The sequence below is a fragment of the Diabrotica undecimpunctata genome, chromosome 4 (genome assembly GCF_040954645.1).
Source record: "Diabrotica undecimpunctata isolate CICGRU chromosome 4, icDiaUnde3, whole genome shotgun sequence".
In the NCBI taxonomy this organism is placed as follows: Eukaryota; Metazoa; Arthropoda; class Insecta; order Coleoptera; family Chrysomelidae; genus Diabrotica; species Diabrotica undecimpunctata.
The window spans coordinates 160,642,077-160,651,159 of record NC_092806.1 but is presented as its reverse complement, the minus strand read 5'-3'; the positions used below and the strand labels follow the sequence as shown (position 1 = coordinate 160,651,159).

At 37.4% G+C, this 9,083-nt stretch overlaps 1 long non-coding RNA gene across 1 annotated transcript; it reads left to right on the top strand.

The window, feature by feature from the left end:
* Positions 1-2,727: 2,727 nt before the first annotated feature.
* Positions 2,728-4,568, top strand: LOC140438547 (uncharacterized). Its single transcript, XR_011950560.1, has 3 exons — positions 2,728-3,197; positions 3,435-3,656; positions 4,434-4,568. It is a non-coding gene; the product is annotated as an uncharacterized lncRNA (long non-coding RNA).
* The last annotated feature ends 4,515 nt before the right edge of the window (positions 4,569-9,083 follow it).

Sequence of the window (9,083 nt, the reverse complement as noted above, 5' to 3'; positions counted from 1 at the left end):
AATCTAACACACGTCTAGGCATTTTTAAATATTTCCACCAAACATACAATGTCAACACTGGCAAAGAATCAATTCAACTGCAATATTGTAACAAATTTATACCTACCCTAATGTTATTTTAATGTATTTTAAAATATGACCATTAATGCAGTTTTTACCTAATTTTCTGGGAAGTCGTTTACTGCAATTGGTTATCAATGAGTCATTAGCATAATTTTGTTAATCCGAAACCCGCGTAAATATAGCGAACCGACTATAGGTATGCACAATGTATTAAACGATAATAATGGATTTATTTTAGAGTAGAGTATTTACCTAAATTTCCATCTCTAGAGATTTATTAGACTCACTTTTCTGTCTCATACTCAGATTTTACTATCTACATACATACAATTACTACAGATATATACAATCGAATTAAAACTTGCAGTCTTTCTCTGATGCATCTGCCATTGCTTTCTCTCCAACTTAGTCTAGGTGTTCTCTCTCTTCCTTGTACCTTGTGATATCCAATGTAGTATCTGTTTAGGTAAACAATCTTTCTCATTCTCTGCACGTGACCATACCATCTTAGTTGGCTTGTTAAAATTTCTTCGGTTATCTTATGCCTGTCAATCACAATTGCAAAAGTAATATTCTTAATCCTGTCTAACCATGATTTGACAGCAGTACGTCTCCAAAAATCGATTTCGGTGGCTTCTAAGATCTTCTTGAAACGTCTCGAAGGAGACTCTTTTTATTTTATTCTGGTGTTGTTTTGGTACCTATGTTGTCTCGGTTACAGAATGCCGTTTATTAATTATTAATATTGGTATTTGGTGTGTTGAATGCTAGCTCAGAAGTAGCAACCCTCCATAACAACAAAAAATCCAAAATAAGTGCAGAATCGAAGAATATGCTGAAACAACGAAAAGAGCTCCTGTCACTAAACAAAAGAAATACCACAGAATACAAAGAACTTAATCGAGCCATACGAAAACAGATAAAAGACGATATTAAAAAACATCAACAAGAACATCTAGAAAGAGTGATAGAGAAAAATCGAAATCTGTAATATACCAAACCGAAATTAGGAAAGAAAAATATTATAACTATGGAAAATCAACAAGGCCAACTAGAAACAAGCAAAGCTCAGATATCAAACATAGTTGAAACCTTCTATACTGAGTTATACCGCTCAAGAAACGATCCCCCCGACACTTCAAAGCAAAATCTGAAAAGACAATGCAATTAAAGAATTAAAAAGAAATAAAGCACCGGGTAGTGATGGAATTCTGGCAGAAATGTTGAAAAAAGGCGGAGAAGAAGTCATCAGGTACCTAAAAATACTTTTTAATAAATGCCTATTTGAAGGAAACATACCAAAGGAATGGAATACTGCTAATACAATATTAATACACAAAAAAGGGGACAATACAGATCTGAAAAATTATCGTCCAATATCACTACTATCACAACTTTATAAAACATTCACAAAAATAATTACAAATAGATTGACAACAAAGTTCGATGTATATCTATACCAGTAGAGCAAGCCGGATTTAGAAAAGGGTTCAGTACATGTGACCATCTTCACACGCTAAAGGTCCTAATAGAAAAAGTTAACGAATACAATTTACCAATCTGTTTAGCATTTATAGACTACGAGAAAGCTTTTGACAGCATAGAATTATGGGCTATTGAGGAAGCACTGGTCAACTGCAGAATAGATTCTAGATATAGGATATTAATACATAATATATATCAACACGCTGAAATGGTAGTCACGATGGATAACGGAATGAAAACGAGGCCAATAAAAATCAACCGAGGAGTAAGACAGGGAGACACCATATCTCCAAAACTATTTACTGCTGTACTTGAAGACATCTTTAAATCACTAAATTGGGAAACGAAGGGACTATCGATAAACGGAAAGTATTTAAACCATCTAAGATATGCAGATGACGTAGTACTAATAGCCGACAGCTGGAAAGAACTGAAGACGATGATCGATGAGCTTCATACGAAATCCATAAAAAAAGGACTGAAAATAATCTGAGTGAAACTAAGCTAATGTCGAATAAAGATGATCAACCGACGATAACCATCCAAGGAACAAAAGTGGAACATGTAGAAGAATACATATATCTGGGTCAGAATATCAAGGTAAACAAAGAAAACCAAACTACCGAAATAAGCAGACGAGTAAGAATGGGATGGGCCGCATTTGGAAAACTCTCATACATACTGAAAGACAAAAAGATACCCCAAAACCTTCGAACCAAAGTGTTCGATTCTTGTATCCTTCCCGTTCTCACTTACGGAGCTCAAACCTGGACATTCACAAAAAAGAACATGGACAAGATTCGAAAAACTCAGCGAGCCATGGAACGACAGATGCTTGGTATCTCAGTAATAGATCGGCAAACGAACGAAGCAATCCGGAACAAAACAAAAATAAAGAACGCCGCGAAACAAGCAGCTAAATTAAAGTGGAAATGGGCTGGACACAACGAACGTCTCGAAGATGGTAGATGGAACAAAGAAGTCGGAAACTGGCGACCGTACGATGCGAAGAGACCAAGAGGAAGACCTCAAATGCGCTGGAGCGACGATATCAAAAGAGTCGCAGGACCAATGTGGAAACGCCTAGCACACAACAGGGATGAATGGCGAGAAATGGGAGAGGCCTTTATTCGACAATTCGACATATTCGACAAAGAAGTCGGAAACTGGCGACCGTACTATGCGAAGAGACCAAGAGGAAGACCTCAAATGCGCTGGAGCGACGATATCAAAAGAGTCGCAGGATCAATGTGGAAACGCCTAGCACACAACAGGGATGAATGGCGAGAAATGGGAGAGGCCTTTATTCGACAATTCAGATAGAAAAAAGGGCTATAAAAAAAAATTGGTGTGTTGGTTTATTTAATAATAAAGGATTGAACATTATGGTGAAAAAAACAATTGATTTCCAAAAAAAATGTAATTTCCTTCATTGCTTGTGGTTGTACTAAGCGTTTTAAAAAAGGTGCTTCTGTTTATTTTCAGAGATAATAAACATTTTATATTTACTGTGCTATTTTAAATTAATAACTGGTTGGGTTCTGCCGTAGTTTCCTTTGAAGGATGCAGTACTTTTAAAAGCATGGTATATTTCAACCAAAAGACTAAACCTCACACCTATCAAGTATTGCAGATTATGTGCTGAACAGGTAAGCGTAAAAAATTATACATTTTGAATGTTTCTGGACATAATATTGGTACCTATTGATCTGACACCAATAATATATGTAAAAAATAATTATTGCTTTATTTAGCTTATATAAAGCTTGTTACATAATACAAACATGTAAAAAATGTACAGAGTTAAAAGAGTAATATGTATTAGTCATCCCTAGACGGTAAATCCGAAAACAAACTTTTCTTCCGCTTATCAATTTCTGTTCCAGAGACCTGACGACAGTAAGAGTTAAGATCGGGGAAGGAAGGGGACCTAGAGACGATTATTCTGGGCTCATCTTACCTTCCTCCGGACGACCCAGCAGCGACACCGACCAATGAAGTGGAGGAGCTGGTAAGACACTGCAAGAAAACAGGGATGCCGCTACTCATCAGTTGTGACGCCAACGCACACTACAGGGCCTTGGAGAGCACGAACACCAACAAAAGGGGTAAGTAATGCAATTTATTATGACAAATAATTTGGACATATTAAATGTAGACAAAAAAACGACTTTCATAACCAAAAGTAGAAAGGAAATAATAGACATTACAGTAGCCTCATATTTCCAGAGCTGCTCAGACCATAGTCACATAAGATACACCTTAGAGGGGAAAGCAGCAAAGCAGCAGCAGTTAGTTATCGGAACCCACGTTAAACCAACCGGGAGGCTTATAAAGAAGTTATAGATCTGTCGAGGACGACGAGAACGATTAATGGCGCCACGGGTGTAGAAATGGCAGTGAATGATCTAAATGACACTGTCATTCCAGCATTCAAAGAAACCTGCCCTCTAACGGAGAGGAAATCATGGGTACACACTCCAATTCATCAGGAAGAACATGCCTATCAAGCAGGGCATTTAACCGAGACAGTACTCCACAGACTCATAGAAAAAGTGAAAATGAAGAGGTGATGCTGGGCGCCTTTTTGGATGTAGAGGGGATTTTCGACAACACATTGCGTTTATGCGACACTAAAATCTGCAAAAGTATATGATGAGAGAGCTCCTGGAAAAAGAGCAGGTCCATATATTGTCTGAGAGTAAAGCGGCACTTAAAGCACTGGCGTGTCAGGAAGTGACATCTACGTTGGTGTGGGACTGCATCAAAGAACCGAATGAACTGGGAGACCGGAACAAAGTTGAGCTTGGTTGGGTAAATTCTCCTCCATGATCTAAATGTTTTATTTTACAAAGTAGATTTCTAATTTTCACTCTTATTTGCAGGCACCCGTACCAGAAACACCGGCTCCTGGTCATCAAGTGGACAGAAGATTAATATTTTTAATATATTGTATCAAAAAGAACTTGTTTTACACCGAAACTTGTAGTTTGTGGTTGCATAATAAAATGTCGAATGAACTAGCTGGTATTATTTTCTTATCTAATAATTACTCAATTAGTCTCCACGATAACCAATCTTTGATTGCTATAAACAGAATAAAAATAAATGCAATCTCACCAAGCTATAATAATATAAAATTAGTTTAATTGATGATTCCTCATGTTATGTGGTGAACTGGGGGACTTATCACACATTATTCTTGGTTGTTCATTAAATAGTGAAAGCACAGATAAATTTTATAATGAAGTAATTAATGACCAAATATTAATAAGAATATTAATATACTGTACTGTTTACATAATCACACCAAGAGATGCAAAATGAAATTGTAAATTATTAACAGTAAGCAATTCTGCAACTAGTTCCATTTTGTAAATGGGCGCCGAAAAAAAAACGAATAAAAAACAATAAAAAAAATAAGTGAATATCCAGCCAAAAATTATATTTGGATTAAAAGAAAAATTTGAAAATACGCCCGAACAGAGGCAACATTTTCTACGTCTCAAACGACACGCCTAAAAGGTATTATTTAGCCACCTAACTCTAATTCGGCTATTGCCTAAAAGATGGCGCCACTTACGCACAATCAACGGTATCTCTTACAATTTGACTTAGATTCTGAATCTGAATATCTAATCTAAGTCCTGACCTTATGATGACTCTCCCCTCCCACAGAGAGCTTCGGTAACAAATTAAAGTTAAGTATAAGAGGAACAGGTCAGTACTGCCTCCCCGTAAGAGACGCTGAGTGAGAAGGTCACTAGTAACATACCCTCTCCGGAACAGCGTCGGCGAATAGCTTGAGAGAGCTAGAGCTTTACACTCTGAAATTGCATCGCACACTTTGTCCTATAAGAGTAGCACCGTCCGAAAAACCAACGAGGCCATTCAGTAGAATATACTGGCCCCAGAATTTTTTCTTTTGCCTGACAAAATCATTTCAGTAACAAGTGCTAGTACGTCGGTGCTATTACCTGCTATTACTCCGTGGAGGACGTCTACCGAGGGACCCTATAGCAGCGTTGTAAACGCGAGGTGAGTATAGCCACTTTAAAACTTCTATAAAGTATACGTTAGTGGAGCAAGTCTTTTTCTCGGGGGTTTTTACCGCCCCCTGGCTCCGTGAAGCTGCGGAGTCCCTAGCGGTCTATACTGAGTAGACTCCAGTCCCTTGAAAATGCCTGGTTCAACCAGGTCTGTCCTTTCCACCCGGTCTGTGACTAGATCCTAGAGCACAGGCCGCGGCACTAGCCGCCAACTCATATGCCCCTCTCGTACACGACGAAGACTCCCAACCTTTCGATATCCCAGAGATATCATCAATTCGTACAATCCTTACGCCTCCGCCAAAGAATTAATGGATCTCCAGCATCAAATATTAACTCTCCAGACCAAATTTAACATGAAGCGTAACGAGATCGAACGCAATGATCCAAACCACAAAATTCTCTCCGATATCGACTCAGATTTCCCTTCATTCTCGCTACTAGCCCAACAGCTTCCTATTTGGGCGTCCTATTCACTAGGACACTCAACTGGGAACCTGATCTAAAGGCAACATTAGATAGGGTCAGGAATCGAGCCCGACTCCTAGTACCACTTACAGGAACATTTGGAAAAACGCAGACTTTTTCCAGCCCTGTGTTCGATTTGTTCTAGCTTTCTGACTGTTGTATTATTTTCTTGCAATTTACGACGAATGTGACTTACGTGTCCACCATTCCAACATCTGGTTTCGCGTCTCTTCGGCATCATGTTACAAACTACTTTCCGTACCATTTCTTCCAGACGTTCACCATTTGGTTCGTCGCCTTCTTCGATGGTTCTTACTCGATGGCTCCGTGAAGTTTGACTAGCTCTTTGTCTTGCGGTCTTGCTAACCGTAAAGCTTTCTGTAGTTCACTATCTCTCAACCCATTGACGAAGGTATCTACAGCAATTTCTTCCAAAATGTTGTCTGGTACCTCCGGATAAGCCAACCGCGCTATACGAGCAACATCTGCTTCAAATTTTTTGCAAATTCTCACTTACTCGTTGAATTCTACTTCTTATTTGTACTTTGTAGACTTATTGTAGATGGGCATCTCAGTAACGTTTGTCTAGTCGAGTCAACAAGGTCTGGTAACATTTTTCTTGACCCTTAGGAATTGATCTTAGGATATCTGCAGCATCACCTCGTAAAGCAGCAGTCAAGGAAACAGCTTTTTCTTGTTCTGTCCAATGATTGACTGTCGCAATAGCTTCAAATTTTCTAAGGTATATGGACTAAGAAGACTTTCCATCAAATGGTGGCAATTTGAATCTCATATGATGTGTCGTTTCGTCTCTAAGTGATTCTTCTTTCACTACCGGATCTAGAGCTACTGTATTAACTAGTGGTAGCACTTTCGTGTTAGTTATCATGGTTTCTAATTGTTTGATCTTCTCTTCTACGTCGTTTACATTTTTCTCTATCTTATCGAATGTTTTAGAAACTTCTTTAAATTTCTCATTGTTTTGATTACATGCTTCTTTAAGTCTCGTCGAATCTTCTAGCAACATTTTCGAATTTCTCGTCATTTTGTTTAGCTGCTTCTTTAATAATTTGAGACGTTTCATCGAATCTTTTGGAAATATTCTCATCATTCTTTCTCGAAGATTCTTCAATCATTTGCGACACATTTTTTATTTTTGTTAAAACTGCTTCTTCTGCTGACTGGAACTGGAATGTCCCTGGGTCTTCTCCATTCTTGTTGAGAACAGTCTTCAGGCGTTCTTGGAGTATATTTTTGGACCCGCTGCAGTCTTCATCGCATTCTTCTAGTTGATCACGCAACTGTTTTACTGAAAGTTGTACTAGCAGCATCTTTGGTCAGGCACACACGTACTTTTTTTTAAATGTTCTTTCGTACAAAGATCACTACCGAACAACGCGGATGTTCCCGACGAACAATACTTTTTAAAAGTCACTGCTGAATTTATCTTTTAAATAAATCAATTATCCTCAAACCGGACACCAACTGTAGCGAGATTAAATAAAACGAGCGGTTCGAATTTATAGAAATATATTTATTTATAAGTTTACAGTTCGATAGTATCTTAACAACTAAAACTAACTCTAACATCGTTACATATAAAAACCAAAAGTATTATTCTAGAATAATCTAAAGTAGTCCCACCTCTAATTCGCCTACGTGACGGGTTGTTCTCCCCGTCACCACACACCGGGGTGATGTCACCATCATGTCATTCTAGCTGAATCCTGCATAAAGCGTAATAGGCATGATAGTTGTATATAAACTACGTCCCCGTTCATGATATACACACTTTGTTGAATTAATAGGTCAAGCGTAGACGTATAGGTTCAAGAATAACGAGAATTACAATAAAGTTAGGTAAACATAACAACGAGACAACCACCGGTGGTAGCGCAGTGTGGGCCACATACATTCGGCTTACGCCGACTCCACACATGGGGGCCAACGGTGGCCTCCAATCTGTGTACCGACAAAACTGTGTTGGAGTCAATGTTGTTACTAACGTTTTTATGACTTACTCCATCGTTGGGAGTTTTCCATGGGCTGTCGGTTTTTGCGTACACATCAAAGAGATTGGCGCAAATACTGATGTAGCCGTTGATGCCGACCACACATATATATATATATATGTGTGGTCGACCCGATATATATATATATATATATATATATATATATATATATATATATATATATATATATATATATATATATATATATATATATATATATCGAGAAAAGGAGTACGACCGTCAATCCAAAATAAACTAAGGTACACTCGAAGAGTGGTGGGTTTTTCGGTCAAAGTGGAGAAATAAAAGACAAAGAAGGTGGCTACTTCATCTATTTATTGATGACGTTTCGCTTTCTGCTCAGAAAGCATCATCAGTTCATCTAAAAAGAACAATATGAAACCAAACATCCATTTTGAAACTGGACATTTAGAGTTAAAGTTGTATAAAACAATTAATTGAAACTAGGTATAGTTTGCAATTTAACAAAATTAGCACAGCAAAAGAACATGTGATAAACATACATGTATATAAAAAAGTTATTATAAAAACTTAAATAAAAAACATTAAGGTTTATTTTAAAGTGTAAAGAACTAGAAAGATCATGAGAATGCACTTCCAACAATTTATTTATAATCAATTAGATTTTAATTTTAACTTTAGGTAACATTATTGAGTTGTTTAAGATTAATATAGTAATAAAGATAAAATGAAGTTACCAGTCTTAAGCTTACTGAATCTCGCAGGTAAATGAATTTACAGGTTTAACACCCACGCACACAACGTGAATAGATATGGCCTTGAGGTCAAAATGACAAAAACAGTAAGGCAAAATACCAACCTCTAATATAATAGGGCGGTATATTCAAAGAATGTGATAAATTTGGTTGACAACTTTTCGTTAAAAAGCCAAACAATGAAAGGAAAAGGTGGTTAAGATCACCATTTACCCTACAGTGATTGATTTGTTAACAAAGAACAAGGCATGCGAGGTCAATCCAAAATA